Source organism: Pinus tabuliformis, chromosome 9 (genome assembly GCF_031772625.1).
Source record: "Pinus tabuliformis cultivar Carrire ecotype Pingquan chromosome 9, CPIR1, whole genome shotgun sequence".
Taxonomy (NCBI): domain Eukaryota; kingdom Viridiplantae; phylum Streptophyta; class Pinopsida; order Pinales; family Pinaceae; genus Pinus; species Pinus tabuliformis.
The window spans coordinates 1317604930-1317625897 of record NC_142307.1 but is presented as its reverse complement, the minus strand read 5'-3'; positions in this window follow the sequence as shown (position 1 = coordinate 1317625897).

Genomic DNA, 20968 nt, shown 5'->3' with positions numbered 1-20968 from the left:
GATCTATTTGGGTACTACAATATTTGTAGTAGCCCTTTATTATTTCTAGGGACATGCTGCAGACCTTAAAAAAACATCGTTTAGAGGGTCCAAACAACTCTGGAAGTTCAGAACTTGAAAAACTGCAAAAAATAGTAAATTGTGTTATAATCAAGGAAACTGATGAAACCAACTGGAGGTCTAGGTGGAATAGGTGGGTGACCACCAATATCCACCTCGATCAAACATGTTGCAAATTGTGGCACAACAAAAGTGGATGTAATGATAGATTCAAACTTTGATGAAAACAAAGATGCAAAAAGGGATGCAAAAGTGGATGTAAACATGTGTTATAGACATTTTTGGGCACTGCAACCCCAATCATATATTTCGATAAACCAAGGGCTTCTGAGTCCCTAAAAGTGTTGTTTCATGCCCTAAAGGAACAAGGTCAACTGATGACATCATCTCCCAGAAGTTCTCCACAGGAAACTGCTCAAAACTAGTCAAAACTGGACCATACAGGTTGCTCAGTGATAAGGGTGCGATGCATCTCACCTGTCCAGTGTAAAAGGTGCGATGCATACTGGAAAGCCCTTCTGTAGGGTGCGAAGGGTGAGAATGGACAAATGACAGAGACAGTTTGCGAGGTGGATGATCATGGAATCTTCCAGAAACTTCTCCTGTGACACTTGCCTCTCTGAATTCGCCCAGGGATGGGTAAGAGATCATCAATCTCCAAGTGGAATCAATAACTATCAGAGAGAAGAGACTAATCAAAATCCCAGAAGCTGACTCACCTCCCTGCAATCATCTATATATGGATCCCCCATCCCAGAGATCCAGAGGCTGGAATTTTGTATCTTATAAGGAAGATTTGTTGGTTTCCTGGTGGAATATCATAGTGTTGGGTGATCTAAGATTTTCATGAGGTGAAGAAGGGTTTTCATGCTGGGAGGATGACGCTGGGTCAGATCAATGGGTTGTAATCCTCTCTTCTAATCTTTATATCAATAAAGCTATTCAAGTTTTCCTCCACATTCTTGTATGTCTGATAGTATATGCATTTGTGTGGTCAATATATATCTGGTCCTATATTGCTTATGATTGTAGATCTCTGCACTTTGAAGGTATTATGATGCTTTGACTTTACAGGTACTCTTTGAAGCAGAGTGGCCAAGGGAGAAGCAGCAAAGACCTATCGGTGAGGAGAAGGAACAAGCAAAGAACCGAGCGAAAGATCGAGGTTGGTATTCTTTGATCTTCTCCTATCTACTTCTCATAAAGGAAAACGAAAGTAACTTTAATCTGTTTGTTTCTAAGATAGCTACCCATCTTAGTGGGACTAGTAGCTCTGCATAGACACTAGATTTCCCAATAACAACATGGGTGTAACAATGGCTGCAAAATTGGATGCAAAAGTGGATGCAACAGAATTCCATGCCAAAATATATGTAAAACGAGACACAAAACTCGATGCAAATCCTGACGCAAAAGTGGATACAAAAAAGGATGCAAAAATAGATGTAAAAGTCGATGAAAACATAGACGCAAATGAGGATGCAAACGTGGAAGCAAAATTAGAAGCAAAAGTGGGTGCAAAGGGAGGTGCCAAACTAGGCGCAAATTGTGGCACAAAAAAAAATGGATGCAATATGGACACAATAATAGATTCAAAAGAGGGTGTAAATATGGATGAAAAATAAGATGCAAAAGTGGATGCAATAAAATTAGATTCAAAAGTAGACACAAACCTCGACGCAAAACTTGGTGCAAATGGGATGCAAAACATGATTTTAAAAAGGATGCCAAAGAGGATGAAAAAGTTGATGCAAGTGTAGGCACAAAATGTGGATGCAATAGAGGATGAAAAAGTAGGTGAAACAAAATTAGGTTCCAAACTTGATGCAAAATCTGGAACAAAACATGGTGCAAAGGATGGCACAAAACTTGGCATAAAATCTAGTCCAAAACCTAATGTAATACATGTTGCTAAACTTGGTGTAAGACTTGGTGTAAAACTCAATGCAAATTTTGCATCAATTTTTGCACCATATTTGATAAATGGACACAAATAGCACCAAAAATGGGCTCTAGACACCAAAAAGGAAGAAAAAAAGGACGTTAATCATAGGGTTTTGTTGTAGTGAAATTAACCACCCATAGGGTATTGGATTAATTTATAATCGATCCACTAGGAGGAAAAGGTGTTACATTATGTTTGAATGCATTTTGTTCCATAGATGAGCAAAGTAGCTAAGACTAGATAGGGAGAGAAAAAACGGAGATGTTTTGTAGCATCCCATGGGCCTCGGTATTCTCTATTTTCTGCATATTTTTTCTTATTGCATGAATAAGCTTAACAAAGTAATTAATGAGTCCATAAATCTAAGGATATATTGGTGGCCTGGGTGCAAGCGATATGGACAAATGGCCGAAATCTGATATAATTTCTTCTAAATTTGGCTGGATTTCTCCTTCTACTTCAAGTGATGTATCAGTCATCAATTGTTATACTTGCTGCCATATGCCTGTTTCCCTCTATCGAAACTATAATTCAGATTTGTACTCAGCATTCTTTATGTCATTCACACATTAAGAAAGCGAAAAACAAATACATGCATGTGCATTTGCATTTAGACTGCTTGTTGGTTTGAATTAGGACAATGCATCTAGTGTGTGCTCTCTGCTCTATGTTGAAAGAACATCATCTCTCTTTCTTTAGTAGCTAGGATTTTCATTGCAAAAAGAAGATTAAACCATTGTTTATCATCTTAGATTGCATTTTACGAATTGTATATCTACATCACGCGGTGAACCTAAAAGGAAAATTTCTTAAGAAATATCAAATGTAAAATAAATTCAATGAACATAAAAACGCTTTGGAACCTAACGCACAACATTTAGAAGTCTAGGCTAGAGACGTATTTCGATGTCGTAAAGCCTGGTAACTATCACTTTCATTGTTGGTTGGGTGATTCCTCCTCTTTGAGATGACAAATGCCAGTATGAACTTGTGCTCCCACGTACCGTCGAGTATATATTGGGAGACCGCAATAGGCTATATCCTTTATCCATAGGAAGCCGTGTCTGCCACCCTATCGATCGCAATGCACTAAACATAGCATTCGAGAAGATTGACTGCCATACCATAAAAAGTATTCTGCAGTTTTGCGATTGGTTTGGTAATCCCTCTGTCTAGATTTCTAGAGTAGTCTCTTTCGTTCCTTTTCAGACTCCTTAAAGGAAAAGGTCCATCTGAGCACTTGTCACTTCAGGCTCATTAAAAATCGAAGGCGACTAGAGTCATCTTTTGTTTTTTCTTGACTCTTAAAAATTGAAAAAGCAAGTTGTGTCAAAGCATCTAAAATTCATTTAATTCGGAAACATTTTCCCCTTTATTTTTAGTTGATCGAGTAATCCGCAATCATGGAGGAAAGTCAATCGAAACCCCATCGTTTGCGAAGACTTACGAGTCAACCGTCTTTGTCTCCGGAAACAAAACTATTCTGGACAAAGCGAACTCGTTTAACCAGATCAAAGTCCCCTGGTTTGGTTGGAACAAGTGTTCCGACACCTTCAGAGACTCCAGTTACTCCAAACATTTCTGGTATCCCTGCTTCTACAGAAGAAGTTCCGCAGCCACAAGAGGATAGTAGAACTGATCCTAGTGTGACGGTAAACACTTATATTCCTGAACCGGCCCCATCTACAGCTGATTCGGAAGGTGTTATTCCCCAAACAACTGTCGCTGCAGAATCTATACCTTCTTCGGCACCGGAAATATTTTACGGACCTGACGGTCTACCTCTTCCACCTGGATTGATTGCTATAGAAGAGATTGTGGAGGATCCCCCATCTAGTACTCCATCACATTTTGGAGTTGGGATCACCCTATATCCTTCTTCATCAGAAATTAGTCTACCGTCATCGGAAGTTCCTGTAGAATCGCTAGGAAATCTTTTGGATAGACTAGATATGTCTGAACAACCGTCGACATCTAGGACTGTGTCATCTGACATAGCAGCGGCAGAACTTCCTGTTGTCACTCCAACAATGTTCGCCGGCGTACCGTCTATCCCAACTATCTCTCAATCACTAGGTTGAATCCATCCAGGGGCTGTTTCGACAGTATGGTCTGTTCCTGTTTGTTCGTCCGGAATAATATCTGGAATCTCTTATGTTGAGTCTCAGCAAATTGATCCTTCGCAGTGTCAATTTGGGCAGTCTGGTCCTCAAAGGAAAATCATTCCTTTGAGTACTGGATTACCGCCGTATGGGGGGCAATATACCCTTTCATTGTCTCCTCCGGGAGAACAAACATACGAGAGTTCACAAAAGAATTCAGGTTATGCTGGAATTACATCCAGTGGTTGGGTGTCGATACTGCCTCAACAACCAAGAGTTGTATACTCAATACAACAAAGTCTGCCTATGTCAAATATCCCCACTACACCGGCTATTGTGACGGTATCGCAAGTACAAGTGTTGCTTGTTGTATGCCAACCTCAAGTCTCTCAGGTCGCAATTCAACAGCCCCCTGTCTCTACGACGACACCACAATCATCGATTAATGGCTCCTTAACTGGAGTGACCCAGGCTCAAACGGGTACCATCACCTCTCATCTTGGTCAAATAGCTAGTATTGGACAACAGCAAATGGTTTCACAACCATGGCTAGTGCAATATCAACAACCGCAATTCCAACAAGTTTACCAAGGATCTGAGCACCAAATCTTTGCAAGTAATGGGCAGTCGTATCTTCAAAACGGTCAACATCAACCATTTCATAATGGTTATGCCCATCAACCTTACCAAAGTTATCAGCATCAAATGCACTATGATGGTATGCTAAGACCCACTACTCAGGCAATCCCATCTTATCCTGGGTATGCTTCGCCGAACCTAAATCAACAGTTGCCCTTCTTGGCAACTTTAGAGTTACCAAATCTAAATCGGCTGACAAATGATCTAATTGCTTACGCCCCTTGGTGGCCAACGATTCCACATAAACTTCCGTCAAATATTCCTAAATTTAATGGAAATCCTGGTGAAGACCCGTCGAATCATGTGATGACCTTTCATCTGTGGTGTTCATCTAACACTCTAAACGATGATTCGATCAGGCTTCACCTTTTTCAACGAACATTAACTGGTCCGGCAGCAAAATGGTATATCGAATTGCCTAGAGCTTCATTCGATAACTTCAGCACCCTAGCCACAACCTTTTTAACCCATTTTCAGTTACCCATAAGGTACGAAACGGGAACAAAGCTTCTTACCAATTTCAAGCAGACAACGGCCACTCACATATCTGATCATATTCATGAGTGGCGACGTCGTCGTAGAATGGTGAAAACATATGTTCCTGATCAGCTGCTAGCTGAATGGTTTATTAAGTCATTATTACCTTCTATTACAGAAGATGTGGCAAAGGGAGGAGTCGTCACTGAAGAGCAAGTAATTGCTCGTGCGCAATATCTAGACTTGATATATACTCAGTCTGGCACACTCTATGATAAAATCCCTGATGCTCCTAGACCGGAATTCTCCGTTCCTCCCCCTCCTAAATCAAACAAAGACTCTCATGCTAGCGATGGCATGATAGGTGCGACTAGCACGAAAACCGTAAAAGCTACATCAAAGAAGGCTCGTACGGTTCCAAGTCAAAATGCAAATGAAGAACTTCTCACCTCAGAGGTAAATGTCGTTTCAACTAACAAAGGCAAAGAACCAAAGCAACCAGGGGGCAAGAACAAAAAGAAAGGGAAGAAGAAAAAACAGGTGGAGTCGTCTCCTGAAAAATCTTCTACAAACCCTTCTAGAGATAGGAAACCAAGTCATCCATGCTTCATATGTGATGAGGATCATTGGATGAAAGATTGTCCACATAAAGTCGAGCTTAGAAAATTCTTTAAGAATTCAAAAACCTCGACGGTATTGACTGATCCGTTTTCGAATCCAGGAACAAATCTGGTTGCTAGTGACAATTCTTCCCTGTCCCAAGTGCTAATGTTGTCTGTTTCGAAGAAGCAAAATGATGCTTTGATATCGACAAGGAATAAAGATTACGGGAATCCACAGCTGTCGGACAACAAGGCTAATGATCAACCTAGTAGTTCGACAACAACTTCGACCGAAGTTGTGCCACCCATCATTCCTGAACTAACGATAAAGCCGCCGAAGGGAGTTGTACACAAATCAACATTTAATCCTCGTGCTAGAGCAGCACAGCATTATAATATAGTGGAGGATCTGGCCCAATCGCCGTCTGCTATGTCGACACTTGAGGTACTGCAAAATTGCCCCTCCCAAAAGCAAGCTTTATTATCAGCAATAGGTGGGATTGACCCAACAGATTCCAATCTTGTGGCCTTTAATCATAAAGGATATGACCCTCAGTTACCAGCTCAACTAGCTTTCCTTTCAAGTCAAAGCCCTTAACAAAATTGTTCATCGAACAATTATTGATGAGGGGGCATCTACATGTATTATGTCGATGAGTTGCTGAAAAACCTTAGGATCTCCACCCTTGTCATGATCTTCGACGACATTAAAAGCATTTGATGGATGAACATACACCCCATATGGGATTTTAAGTAACTTGCAAGTCGAACTAGGGGACAAAACAGTAGAAATTAATGTTGAAGTGATCGACGGAAACCTCAATTACAACATCCTACTGGGCAGGCCCTGGATATATGCTATGGCTACCGTTGTGTAGACCTACTTCAGGAAGATTGCATTTCCCTTCCAAGGAGGTATTACAATCGTCGACCAGCAAACATTTCTCCCCAACAGCTCACAAGTTACGGGAAGCATTCCAATGATCCATGGAAGCCCTCATTCGCTTCAAAATATCGGAGTAGGCCTACTAAAAGACCCTATATTAATGGGGACTTTTTTCCTACCGCCTCCAATCAATCTGGCAGAAGTGGCAACTGTGGGAACCTGCAATATGATATCTTCTATTCAAAAGATGTCCGAAGACAATATTAACGTGGATCATCTGCAGGTATTGCCTCCAAGCCCAATAGAAATATTGTAGCAATCAATGTTTTCGGCATGGGAGGCAAACCCAAATCAACGCTCATCAAGCATTTGGATAGATAGGTCTAAGGAATGTGGCACCCCTTCAGATCCTTGGTCGCAAGTACATTCTACAGATGAAGGAATTGTTCAGTCAATGATGATTGACGGGGCAAAATGGGAAGATTACCACCATCGTTCCCATCTTCCGGATTACAAGGAAGATAGTTCTAGTGACCTTCATCATCCATCAGTTTTTGATTTTCTATCAAATATTGTAAACACGGTGGATTCTGTTGTGGGGAAAAATGCCTATGCAGGACGATCCTATCCACCTAAGGTGTGACAGTGCCTTAGCAACAAACAGAGACAGCTATTCTAGCATTCTTCCTTTATGAATTAGAATGAAGAGAGATGGATGGACTAACCGGTGTCTTCCGTTTGTCCCTCGATCCAGTTTCTCTTCTCTTGGAGAGTTCCCAGCTACTTGCCTTCTCGCTCGCCCAGCTTCAACGGGTTTCTGCAAGATCACAAGAGAAGAACACTACACAAGACATAGATTCATATTCATAACTAGTTCAGGATTAGAAGTAAACTAAACATACTAATGCAATCATACATCAAAGATACACCAGTATATAGGAGAAACCAAGATAGCTTTATTGATGAATAACAAGGTTCAGGAAGAGATACAACCCAGAGGGCTCCAATCCAGCATCTCCTTCCCAGCAAAATGGAATTCCTATCTTCACCTCCCTTCAAAGCATTAAGCACCCAATGATTCTGTTCTCAAACCAACAGCAATTCTTTGCAATAACAAAATTCCAGCCTCTAGATCTCATGGAGGAGAGATCCATATATAGATGTTTGGAGAGAGGATGAGTCAGCTTGAGATCTGACTAGTGTCCTCTCCCTCTGTCAGTTCTTGATTCCACTTGGAGGTTCTTGCTTCCACTTGGAGATTTTGGAACCTCTTACTCATCATAGTCGAATTCCCTGAGGCAAGAGTCATTTTGGAAGCTTCCTGGGTTTTGACACCTTGAGAAATGAGCTTGCCACATGTCCACTCTCGCTCAGCGCAGGTATCCAGTGTTGGCTTTGACATTCAGCGCAGGTAGCCAGTGTTGGCTTTGACATTCAGCGCAGACAGCCAGTGGAGCCATTGACATGATCCTGAATTGACTTGTTTTTGAGCAGTTTCTGGTGGAGAACTTCTATGAATTGCTGTGGTTTGTTAGCCTTGTTCCTCTAGGGGTAGGAACAACATGTTTAGGGACTTTGGATCCCTTAGATTATGGACATTTCATGCTCAATGCTGTAAGGCACAAAAATGTCTATAACAGTTGCCCCCTAAAGTATGAGGCCATTTATCGGGTGAAATGCTTTATCCAGGAGGGTCCGAAGTTCATCCAATGCTGGGAGGAGACCTATAATAAGATACAATACAATACATTATTTTTCATACTGCTTTCATGATCTAGCTGAGGCGGGCATTCCCATGCTCAGCTTTATAAATTCATTTTCTGTACATAGCACAGACAATCGTCTGATGGTAGACTGATAATTTTGATGAAATTATCATCCTTTGAGTAGGATGATCATCTGCTGCAATGATGTACATGTCAAATGTCTTTATCTTTCCTGAATATATATCGCAGCCCGGATGGATGAAACTAGATCCAGGGTCTTCAAACTCGTTCGATCTTCACTCTAAGTACAAGTCGATCCATGTGAGAAATGTTCTGAGGTCGAACATGGAAAGACATCGCTTGATTACCGGTCAATGAGGTAAACCGTTAACAAGCGCGAGAGGAATCACCGATAATGATAATGACCCTCAAGGTACTGCAGTACAATTCACGTGGTGTGAATAAAGGACTTGGCGTCGAACACCACGCAAAATCTTTCGGTCGAAGGTCATTGATGTATACCTGTCGCCGGAAGTGAGAAACTTGCCATTGAGGCATGCAAGCTTCAAAGTACTGAAGGGGGTGTTCCTAGATTAACTTCTTGGATAATGAGCTGATGTCGACAAGAAGCGATCCGTCAAAGGAGGGCCTTAATGAATCCCACATCAGTGACACGGAACGGAGCTAATGATTTTGATGGAGGTGAAAACGATCTGTGACATATGATTCAGGGTGGCGGTCATGAAAGGATGAAGGATAATGTATGGCAGTGGATGGGACACGGTTGACTTTTCTGAATGACTTCTCTTGAACATATGGCGACACTGATGCGATGGATCGGTAGCATTACCCCAAATATGGATGGTATGGCGAGACCATGGTGATGTGACCAGTGAATGAAACAACCCAACCCAATTGTGGTACGGAGGAAAAGTGTCATGTTCAAGAGCGACTTGCTACCATCAAAGTTTTCTTTAGTTTCTCCCAATTTTTCCCCAGTCATTGCTGACCAGTACCTCTTTATTTTTGTCAAGCTTGAGGAGGATAACATATGCTTGTTCTATAACCTGCCCTTCGGGCAAGCCCATTGCTATGTTTTAACGAGCCTAGCGATAGTGAAATTCGTTCTCGTCTAAAGACAAGTTTGTCGCTATTTAATGATTTTAACGAGTCTAACGACAAAGACAACTCGGTCCCTTTTCATTTTTAGAGAGTCTGAAAAGGTACGTAAAGATAACACCAAAGTTCCTTTTTCGTCATCTAATCCCTTAAGTCCGAAAAAGTATAAAACAATACAGAAGGGATGAGTTTTCGATAGTTTTAACGAGCCGAACAAAACAAGCGCTCGATCTTTTTGTGCAATAATCCCTCAGGTCCAAAAAGATTAAAATCTAGAGGAGGGATAGCACTTCCGGTCGCTTTAACGAGCTGGAAGGCCAAAACTCGGCGATCTTTTCATATTTTACGAGTCAGATGAAAAGAGCTTAAAGAAGACTCGTCTTTTGAGGAACAAGTGATAAAGCAGGTTAGCAGCTGATTCCAGGTACAGGTTGGAATTTTCCAATCATGGCAGTGTCACAAGGATGGCTAGTGAAATCACTCTTCGCAGCTGTTCCTCAAAATGGGTAAACAATCATATGGAGGTGAACGATCGGCCAAATGAAAAGTGGAGGTGACGGTGCAAACACGACCAAGGCTTTAATGGCTGATAATGTTACATTCACAGTGGTTATTTACCGGGTAGTTCATTTTTTAATGAGCTTAAACGCGGATTGAAACACTTGCTCGATCTTATGTTTATTTTTTAACGAGCATGAACTATGTGCTAAAACTGCTCGGATCTTGCGTTTATTTTTTAACGAGCATGAACTGTGTGCTAAAACTGCTCAAATATACCAGTCATATGATAAGAGTGTCTCATTGAAGATGCTATTTTTTAGGGAGCTTAGATCTTACGTAAGCTTTGCTCTGGATCCTTTCGTTATGCAAGTTCAGAAACGACTAATCCTACGAGTTTAGAGGGTTAGAGGTCCTAAAAATTTAAAAAATAAATAGCCGCCCCTTGCTTGCACTCCAAGAGGTTTGCATGTCCCCAGGTATAAAGTACGATTTCAAGGTTACCCCTACTTCATTTCCGTCAAAACATTCGTTTCACCGAGAGAGGCCTACCTCTTTCAGGTTACCCAAAGATTGTCTCGTTCGCGGGCACGAATAAAACTCTTCTTCGGCGATGTCTACCGAAATAGACAAAGGTGAGCGACGTAGCCCGCCAACTCACATAACTTTGACAAAAGAATCTTATTCTAGAACAACCCTCTTCCTAAACAGACGGGGTACGGACTAGTCATATTCTCCCGCGGAAACCTACTCTATACCCAAAGTTTCCCTGCCAAAGCAGACCAGGACGCATGCCCCCTGGGTTTCAGTCATATCCTCCCGGATTACTCGCGCTCATCAGGAGGACGGACCGTGGGTTGAGACACTTCTTGCGTGAAGAGACCATTTAGGGATGGTACATGACTATTTGCGATGCGTGATCCGGGGAATGAAAGTTGGTCCACGAGCTTGACCATTCTTCCTTCATGCGGAAAACACATTACTCTAAAGAGTGATGAGACAATGGCTCCCATGCAATATATATAGTCTCGTCCAAGGAGTAGATTATAATCCAAGGGTCCTTGAACGACCATCACGTTCATTTGAACGGTCTTCCCTTTCAATGTTATGGGCACATTGGGGAGGATCCCTAAAGGTCGACTGGTTCCTTTATCGAAGCTTGATAGATTTCTCATTTCAGGCAAAAGCGCTGGCGAACCAAGCGCTTTCCAAGCAATAGAGGAAATGATACTCATAGATGCCCCTTCATCAATGATAGTGCCAGCCATTACCATTCTGTATATTTGAACGATGATTCTGAATGGTATACTGGCTGGTAACCGGGGTCTGCCTAGTTGGTTCCAGTCGAACGAGACAACTAGGTTACTTGGTGGTGGGACGGAATAGACGGCCGGGTATGACCCTGACGAAGTTCCTTCCTGCGATAAAGGAATGGGCAAATTGCTCCCTTGTTCGTCAGAGTCTGTGTTGATGAAAAGAACTTGGACGGTGTCGTCTTTATTCTCCTCTGTGATGGTATCATTCGAAGATAGAGCCTCTGAAGGCAAAACCGGGTCAACTGCCGCCTCAACCTTTTGACTTTCGTCAGGTATGGATTCAGACGGTCCATCTTCAATGATAGGTGCTTCGGCTAACCACCTGAGCGGGCCAGCCGGGTTCTCAACTAGTGAAGGACTTGGCAGGAGTTTTTGATATCCAGGAGGAAGTTGCGCTCGTAAAGTCGGGCGATCTTCCAAAACTCTTTTAGCCTTGTCTAAGAAGGGACAACGGTGGATGGCATGGTTGCCTTCACACAACTTGCAGGGAAATCTAGCTTTCCCTCTCTGTCCTGGGGCTTCACTTTCACTAGTTGACGGTGGGCTGTCAACATGGCTATCAGAGGTTGACGCTACCGAATTGTGGAAACGGGGAGACCAGTCCCTTAGTATCCGAGGGATGCAGGGACAATCTCTGTGGAAGTGGTCTCCCTTGCATATGACGCATGGCGATTTAGGCCTAGTCAGTGCTGTGTGTGGATTTTTGTCAGACGACACTTGTTTGCCCCCAGTCGCTTTTGGCTCCTTCTTCTTCTTCTCTTTCTTCTTCTTTTCCTTCTTCTCCTTAGGAACTTGGTTTTTTGTTTTACCAGTTCCGTCACGCGAAGAGGAAGGAAAAGAGGAAGAATTATAAGAAGTAGAAGGCTGGTGGGTAACTCTGGTCTGGTCTAACTGTTGACTCGACTGTTCAGGAATAGTGGTGTTCTGAACGACATTGGTTGAAAAGAGCCAGACTGGCAGACCAATTGTCAGTCCTGGAAGCGACAATGTGGCCATATGGGGCGCACCAACATCTCCCCAAGAGGAGAAGGGACTAGGATTTCCACCAAGGGGAATTCCTTGGTTGGTGGGCTCCATTTTTTCAACTTAAAGATCAACGCAGGAATAAAGGGTGATTGTTCCATTTAAAATAAATTTTTAACGACGCTTTAGACACAACTTGCTTTTTCAGTTTTAAAGAGTCGAGAAAAAGCTAAAGATGACTCTAGTCTCCTTCGATGTTTTAACGAGCCCGAAGTGACAAATGCTCGGATGGAATTTTTCCGTTATAGAGTCTGAAAAAGGCCAAAAGGAACTGCTCTGGAGTTCTAGGCAGAGGGTGTGCCAAACTTTTCGCAAAACCGCAGAATACTTTTTAAGGTACGAGCGGTCGATCTTCCTGAATGCTGTGTTCAGTGCATTGCGATCAATAGGGCGGCCGACACGGCTTCCTAAGGATAAAGGTTTTATGCCTATAGGGGTCTCCCAATATATACGCGACGGTACGTGGGAGCACAATCCGTACTGGCGCTATCGTCCCTCAGGAGGAATCACCCACCTTCAACGAGATCGACAGTCACCAGGCTTTACGACGCCGGAACACGTCTCTAGCCTAGACCTCTATGTTGTGCGTTATGTTGCAAAGCGTTGTTAAGTTCATTCAGTTTATTTTAAGTTGATCTTTTTAGAAGTTTGCCTTTCTGGATCACCACGAGATGTATGGTACAATTCCTAAATGCAGTCTAAAGATGATAAGCAAGCTTTATATCTTTTCAACTTTGAAAATCCTAGCTACAAAGGGAAAAGAAAGACACCATCTTTTCTCAAAGAGCAATCAGCACACTCTAATGCACTTTTCCTAAATCAAGCATGCAAATGCACAATGCAGGTGTTTGTTTTCCGCTTTCTTAGTATTGATGCCTACAAAGAAAGCTTTTTGTACAACTTTGAATTTGCTTTTAAATGACAAATACAAACAAGTTTACTTTTTTCGAAATCAGAAAGGGTAGAAGAGAATACAACACTTTACGACTTTCGAAATGAACACTTGTTTCGACACTTAAAAGAGACAAACTCAAACCAATAAGCAAAAGTAAATGTATAATCAACTGTAAACAGCCAATGAACTCTCTCCTAAGATCACAATGAACAGATCTGAATCAAGGGCTATAGGATGATTATTTCACTCATGCAAAGGAAAACTGTAAATGATGCCACAAACACATAAAAACACTCACAGTCTTTTTGTACAAAAGGAGGCGGAATTTAAGCAGAGAAAAGGAGTTATCAGACTGGTACCTATGCTGGTTACAGGCTGCAAAAATCAGAGATCAAAACAGGGCAAAAGAGAGCAGAGAACCCCAGCTGCACAAGGCCAAACTGGTTCAGCGCAACCTCAACACTGGGGTTTTGACATTCAGCGCAGGTAGCCTTCACGGGACCTACGTTGAAATGCAGAACCTCTTCACAGGGGTCGTGCTGAAGGAGAAACGAGAGTTTCTCACTGGGTTCTGGGTCACAGATTGCTAATTAATCTACTGTTTCAGGCCAAATAAAAGCAACAAGCAAGGTACAATCAAAGGGATGCTTTGAGGGAGTACTAACATCTATCACAAAGGATCATCAAATCATTTGTGAGTCCATTGTTCAGATCATAGACAAATCCAGTGATTGGATCAAGGCAGCAACTGTCTACTTTGCATCTGAGAAGAGCAGATGCAGTTCGATTGTTGCTGTTGAGTCTATGAAACAAACAATGATAGAGACACAAATAAAATGACTAAACAGATCTCCCCAGTGGAGTCGCCAATTTGTTGTGGGGAAAAATGCCTATGCAGGACGATCCTATCCACCTAAGGTGTGACAGTGCCTTAGCAACAAACAGAGACAGCTATTCTAGCATTCTTCCTTTATGAATTAGAATGAAGAGAGATGGATGGACTAACCGGTGTCTTCCGTTTGTCCCTCGATCCAGTTTCTCTTCTCTTGGAGAGTTCCCAGCTACTTGCCTTCTCGCTCGCCCAGCTTCAACGGGTTTCTGCAAGATCACAAGAGAAGAACACTACACAAGACATAGATTCATATTCATAACTAGTTCAGGATTAGAAGTAAACTAAACATACTAATGCAATCATACATCAAAGATACACCAGTATATAGGAGAAACCAAGATAGCTTTATTAATGAATAACAAGGTTCAGGAAGAGATACAACCCAGAGGGCTCCAATCCAGCATCTCCTTCCCAGCAAAATGGAATTCCTATCTTCACCTCCCTTCAAAGCATTAAGCACCCAATGATTCTGTTCTCAAACCAACAGCAATTCTTTGCAATAACAAAATTCCAGCCTCTAGATCTCATGGAGGAGAGATCCATATATAGATGTTTGGAGAGAGGATGAGTCAGCTTGAGATCTGACTAGTGTCCTCTCCCTCTGTCAGTTCTTGATTCCACTTGGAGGTTCTTGCTTCCACTTGGAGATTTTGGAACCTCTTACTCATCATAGTCGAATTCCCTGAGGCAAGTGTCATTTTGGAAGCTTCCTGGGTTTTGACACCTTGAGAAATGAGCTTGCCACATGTCCACTCTCGCTCAGCGCAGGTAGCCAGTGTTGGCTTTGACATTCAGCGCAGGTAGCCAGTGTTGGCTTTGACATTCAGCGCAGACAGCCAGTGGAGCCATTGACATGATCCTGAATTGACTTGTTTTTGAGCAGTTTCTGGTGGAGAACTTCTGTGAATTGCTGTGGTTTGTTAGCCTTGTTCCTCTAGGGGTAGGAACAACATGTTTAGGGACTTTGGATCCGTTAGATTATGGACATTTCATGCTCAATGCTGTAAGGCACAAAAATGTCTATAACAGATTCCGAAAAAAAACTTGTCCAATATTGAAGAGACTATCGCCATAAATATCTCGACCAAAACAAATGTTGTAGAGAATATTCATGTCGGCAAATCTTGTTCTTCTTCAAAACTGGAAATATATTACACCCTTTTTCGCGAGTTCAGAGATGTCTTTGCTTGGTCATATGATGAAATGCCAGGCATTGACTCGAGCATATTTTAACATGAAATTAAGATGTATCCAGATGTCAAACCGGTACGACAACAGCTACGGCAGGTGCACCCCAAGAAAGTCGTTGCCATCAAGGTAGAAGTTGAAAAACTTCTCCATGCTGGTTTTATTTACCCAGTTCCTCTAACCGATTGGGTATCCAATATTGTTCCTGTAATGAGAAAACAAGGAACGATTAGAGTGTGCGTCGATTATAGGGATGTAAATCAAGCTTGTCCGAAAGACAACTACCCTACACCCTTCATTGACCAGATAATTGATGAATGCGCCGGATGTGAAATCTTTTCATTTATGGATGGATTTTCTGGGTATAATCAAATTAACATCCACCCACAGGACCAGTCAAAGACTACATTTATTTTTCCGTGGGGCACATTCGCATATCACAAGCTACCCTTTGGTTTAAAGAACGCAGGGGAAACATTTCAAAGGGAAATGAATTATGCCTTCCATGACATAAAGGACATCGTTCAACCATATCTCGACGATCTTCCGGCTCATTCGTGAAAACGGACGAATCATCCGCAGCATTTGAGAGCGATATTTCTACGTTGCCGACACTACAAGATACGACTCAATCCACACAAATGTGTGTTTTGTGTCAGTTCTGGTCGTTTACTTGGCTTTGTGGTCTCAAAGGACGGGATTCATCTTGACCCATGTAAGGTTTAGGCAATCATTGATTTGCCTCCACCTTCAAATTTGCTTCAGATTCAGAAACTCCAAGGGAAAGCAAACTTTCTGAGGAGGTTCATTCCAAATTACGCCGAGCTTGCCAAAACTTATACTCGTCTATTCAAAAAAGAAGTACCCTTCATCTGGGATCAGGTCGCGCAAGCTTCCTTTGATGCTTTAAAGGAATCCCTAATAAAAGCATCATTAATGTATGCTCTTGATTATCAAAAAGACTTTAACCTGTATCTGGCTGCAGCAGATACAACCATCGCAATGGTATTAGTTCAAGAAGAAAATGGAATTGAGCATCCTATATATTATTTGAGTAGAAACTTAAATGATACGGAAAGAAAATACTCCTACGTTGAAAAGCTAGCTCTCGCAGCTGTTCAAGCGATACAGAGATTTCGACACTATGTCCTCTTTCGAAAAACTACCATTTTGTCAGATTGCAACCCCATGAATTATATATTGTCGCGACAGTTGCTGGGGGGGAAATATTCAAAATGGATAGCAATTTTACAAGATTTCGATCTGGAATTCATAAAATCCAAATCGAAGAAAGCCCTAGTTTTCGCAGAGTTACTATGCGATCTCCCATCATCGTCCAACGATGGAACATCAAAAGAAGCGATCGTGGACGAACCTTTGTTTCTAATATCTTCAAGCAATCCGTGGTATGGAGACATAATAATCTATCTCCAAACCCAAACATATAGGTCTAATACCTCTCGCTCAGAACAACAGCGCATTCAATACCAAGCAAAAGACTACATGATCGTCGGTGATATGCTTTACCGTCGTGGTGTCGATACAGTTCTGCGGAGGTGCCTCACCCAGGAGGAGGCCGAAAAAGTCTTGAATGATTTCCATTCAGGCACATGTGGAGGGCATCAATCTGGTTACACTATGACGCAAAATATTTTACGAGCAAGATACTTCTGGCCAACATTGTTCAAAGATTGCATAACCGCAGTCAGAAGTTGCCATGCCTATCAAATCTTCGAGTGCAAAACTAGAATACCACCCGCACTTCTGCAACCAGTAGTTGCTATTGGGCCATTCGCTAAATGGGGCATAGATTTCATGACATGTAACCCCACCTCGGCCGGGGGGCATGGGTATATAATAGTCGCAGTAGACTATTTTACCAAATGGGCCGAGGCGATGCCTACATTAAACAACAGCGGCGAAATGGCTGCCCTCTTCTTTTTTAATCATGTAGTCTCTAGATTCGGTGTTCCACAGGCCATAGTCACAGATCATGGATCGCATTTTTGCAATCACATGATGGTTGAGTTGGCTGCCAAATTAGGGTTGTCCCACGACAGCTCTACTCCGTATTATCCGCAAGCTAACGGACAAGTTGAGGCAATCAACAAGGTCCTGAAGCGGATGCTGCAAAGGATGATTGGAGTCCATAAAAGGAGTTGGCACCTGATCCTGTACTCGGCCTTGTGGGCATACCGAACATCGGTGAGGAATGCAACTGGGTTTACACCCTTTCAACTAGTGTATGGCTTGGAAGCAATCCTACCGTTCAGTGCGAAATCTCATCCCTCAAACTCGTGATCGAACTTCTCCCCGGAACTTTAGAAGAGAAGGCTCGTTTCTTGGAACTAATCCAATTGGATGAAACCCGTCGTGATGCCATTCTAGCTAACGAAGCCCATAAGAAACGAGTCAAGGCACAGTTCGACAAGAATGTCAAACATCGTGTCTTCTCAGAAGGAGACCTGGTCTTACTTTACGACCAGGAGTCCGCTAAATTGGGAGCAGGTAAGTTCAAGTCTTTATGGATGGGCCCCTATATTGTTAAGCATGTATTAGCAAAAGGAGCCTACGAGTTAGTGGATTATGATGGGATTCCACTGGCGCAACCCCACAACGGGTTGTACCTTAAGCGTCACTATGCTTGACTCAAGATAGTAAACCCTATGCTTTTGTTACATTTTTGTTTTCGCTAAGGGTAATTATTTTGGTTAAGTGTGTTAGGTTCCTATACCAATAGGTGTCATATTTCATGATTGACTGTTAAAATTCCAAATATGTTCATCCTTTCCATGCTTCAAAGGTTCCATATTTTCAAACAAAAAAAAAAAATGAAAAGAGGGTATGCCCTAAAAGAAAAATCAAAGGGCAAGAATAATGAATTGGTCAAAAGAAAGAAAATGAACCCCAAAGAAAAGACCAAGGAAGTGTGCTAGTCCAAAATGCCACTGCTATCCTATTTTTGCAAAGAAGTTTAATATGTGCAATCAGTGACTTCTGTCACACTTGATGGATGGCCAAACAGCTTAATCTTGGCCTCTCCATGTTTAAATTTCTTGTTTTAGAGATAGAGATTGAATTCTGTTCAAACAGTTTAAGCTTGGCAGATCAGTAGTTAGGTAGAGAAGCAAGGGAGCTCAACAGCTAAATCTGAGCCCCTGGAAGAGATAAGGGCAGACTTAGATAGGAGGGCAGTTAAAAGAAAACAAGAGAAAAAGGGTTTGCTAGTCCAAATGCACCCAAGCAAAAAGGAAAAAAAAATGTTAGGTATATTAGGCTAGGTAGGCAGTTTGATGTTGCAAACGCAGGTTTGTGAACAATTTTGTCTTTTTAAAGATGTTGCGTCTCATGGATATCACAAGTGCCATGGCAAGGTGGCTACAAAACAAATGGAGCATGACTAATTTCCCTCCCCATTTCTCCAAGAACATTTACTAATTTCCCCTCAAAGACATTGAGATCTACTCAGTGCACCTAGTTCACTTCATTTCATAGAAAAGATCAAGTGAAATTCTGGTTTTACTTAAGAGAACTAAGCCACATTTCTTGTGTAAAAATGCTTTTCTTCCATTATCCTACATCCCCAAAATTCATGACTTCAATCCTTTTTATTTTCCCTAAGCCTAAGTTTTACTTTTTAAAACTTAGTGTCTTGATCAAACCTACCTTTCATAATAACCCACTAATCTTTATATTATATAACTCCTATATAATGTTTCCCCGCCCCTATTATATATAAACTACATAAAAAACCCCAAAGTTTTTAATATTCCGCCCCGGGCTTAATTAAAGCCATATGCTAATGTTTTACGGGGGTCCGAGGTTTATCCGAAACCTTGTGGACAACCCTCCCCGCGTGCGCACATAAATATTGGGTTTCATTTAACATTCGGTTAAATGAATAACCAACCCGCCCAAACCTAAATTCTAAATACATTGTAAAACCCCGCAGAAACATTACAAAACGTTAAATATTATCGCGCGGGTCCCATACTCTAGCCCTCTGCCTGTTTTGTTTGTCGTCGGTCGTCCGATCATAACACGTACATCCAACGACCCATACGAATATCGCGACCCCTCCGATGACCGAACGTTAGTCTCCGGGAAAATGGTGTTTTGCCGCCGTACAGAATCCACGTGTCACCACCTCGTTTTATCACGTCCCCTCCGCCCAAAACCGCCGTTGTCGAAAAGCAATGCCATAATACCATATACCGCCCCCGCTTCCCGACGTTGATGTCGTCGCCCACATCAGCACCCACCTCGGCTGCCACCTCACCACTGTATCATCCGCCGTGTCTGCCACGTCACCGCCAAGTCAGCTTCTGTACCCCCGCTACCCGACAAAGATTACGTCATGCTGACATCACCCGACCAAAGCACGCCAAAAACCCGCCAAAATCAAATTTTTGTTAAAAGGCATAAAATGTCGTTTTTTGTTTGTTTTTGTTTGTTTCTTTTGCACAACCTCTGCATGCTCTTTTACATCCGAAGCAACATTTTAACTGCACAGTCTGCCACCCAGAGAAATTGACTCCACAGCGCGGCCCCTCAGCTCGGTCTGCCACCTACATTTTGCACAGGGCGTCCATTAAACAGGTATTTACCCGAGTTCTGCTCCTAAACCCTGTTTTTCTAAGTTTTCTCTGTAAATTTTCCCGGAGCACCCAAATTTGAATTAGAAATGCTGTGCTGCCTTCAAACTCGTGCACCATAGCCACTCTTTTATCCATTTTTTCCAAGAAATCCCGCAGGCTCCATCTCCCTCTGCAAAATCGCCCACCAAGCTAAATTCAAACCGGTCTCGGCCTGTAGAATTCTCTGAGAAACCTCCAGAAACTATAATTCTACCTACTGTTGCTACAAAAGCCCAAACTCCAAGTTGAAAAGTCATAAGATAATTTGAAAAATGGAGGCTCCAGTGGCCCTGAATGTTGCCCCCCTTAATGCACCACATAAAGAATTGGAATGGTTGCCCCTTGCTGATAGAGATTTCCAAATTAATGATATGATTGGTGACAAGCCTCACCTTCAAGCTTTTTGTGAAATTAGGAATAGCTATCACAGCAATGCTGATGTCTATGGAATTTGGGAGTCCAACATGCCTATGTACTACCTCCCCTCAGTAAATGTGCTTCCTGATCTCATCCACTTATGCTATGCCAATTATGACCCCACACAAAGAGCAGTTGTGGCTCCATCTGGGACCGTCCTCTTCTATATTACCCCTCAATCCATAAATGAGATGTTGCACTTTAAGCCAACTCAGCCTCTGGCTCCTCTCACCATGGAATTCTTGCTTGACCAAGGTGCCAAACTGCCCAGTTCAGAGATAACCAGAATAGCTCAATTATTCATGAGACCAGATCGCCAGCCCAGGCAGCCACCTCCTTTTAATCAGGTCTGGTTCAATGAAGCTAGACAATTCATAACTGACATTATTTCTTATATCTTGGGATAAAAAACCAGTGAACATATTGATGAGACTATCTTAGTTTTGTTGTCCATATTTACTCCAGGATAGCCCCCTGCTGTCCAATATGATTATGCCACCTTCATAGCTAATAAAATCCATGAGCAATTCATGAGCCTCAACAGAGAAAGAGTGTTCAAATACACA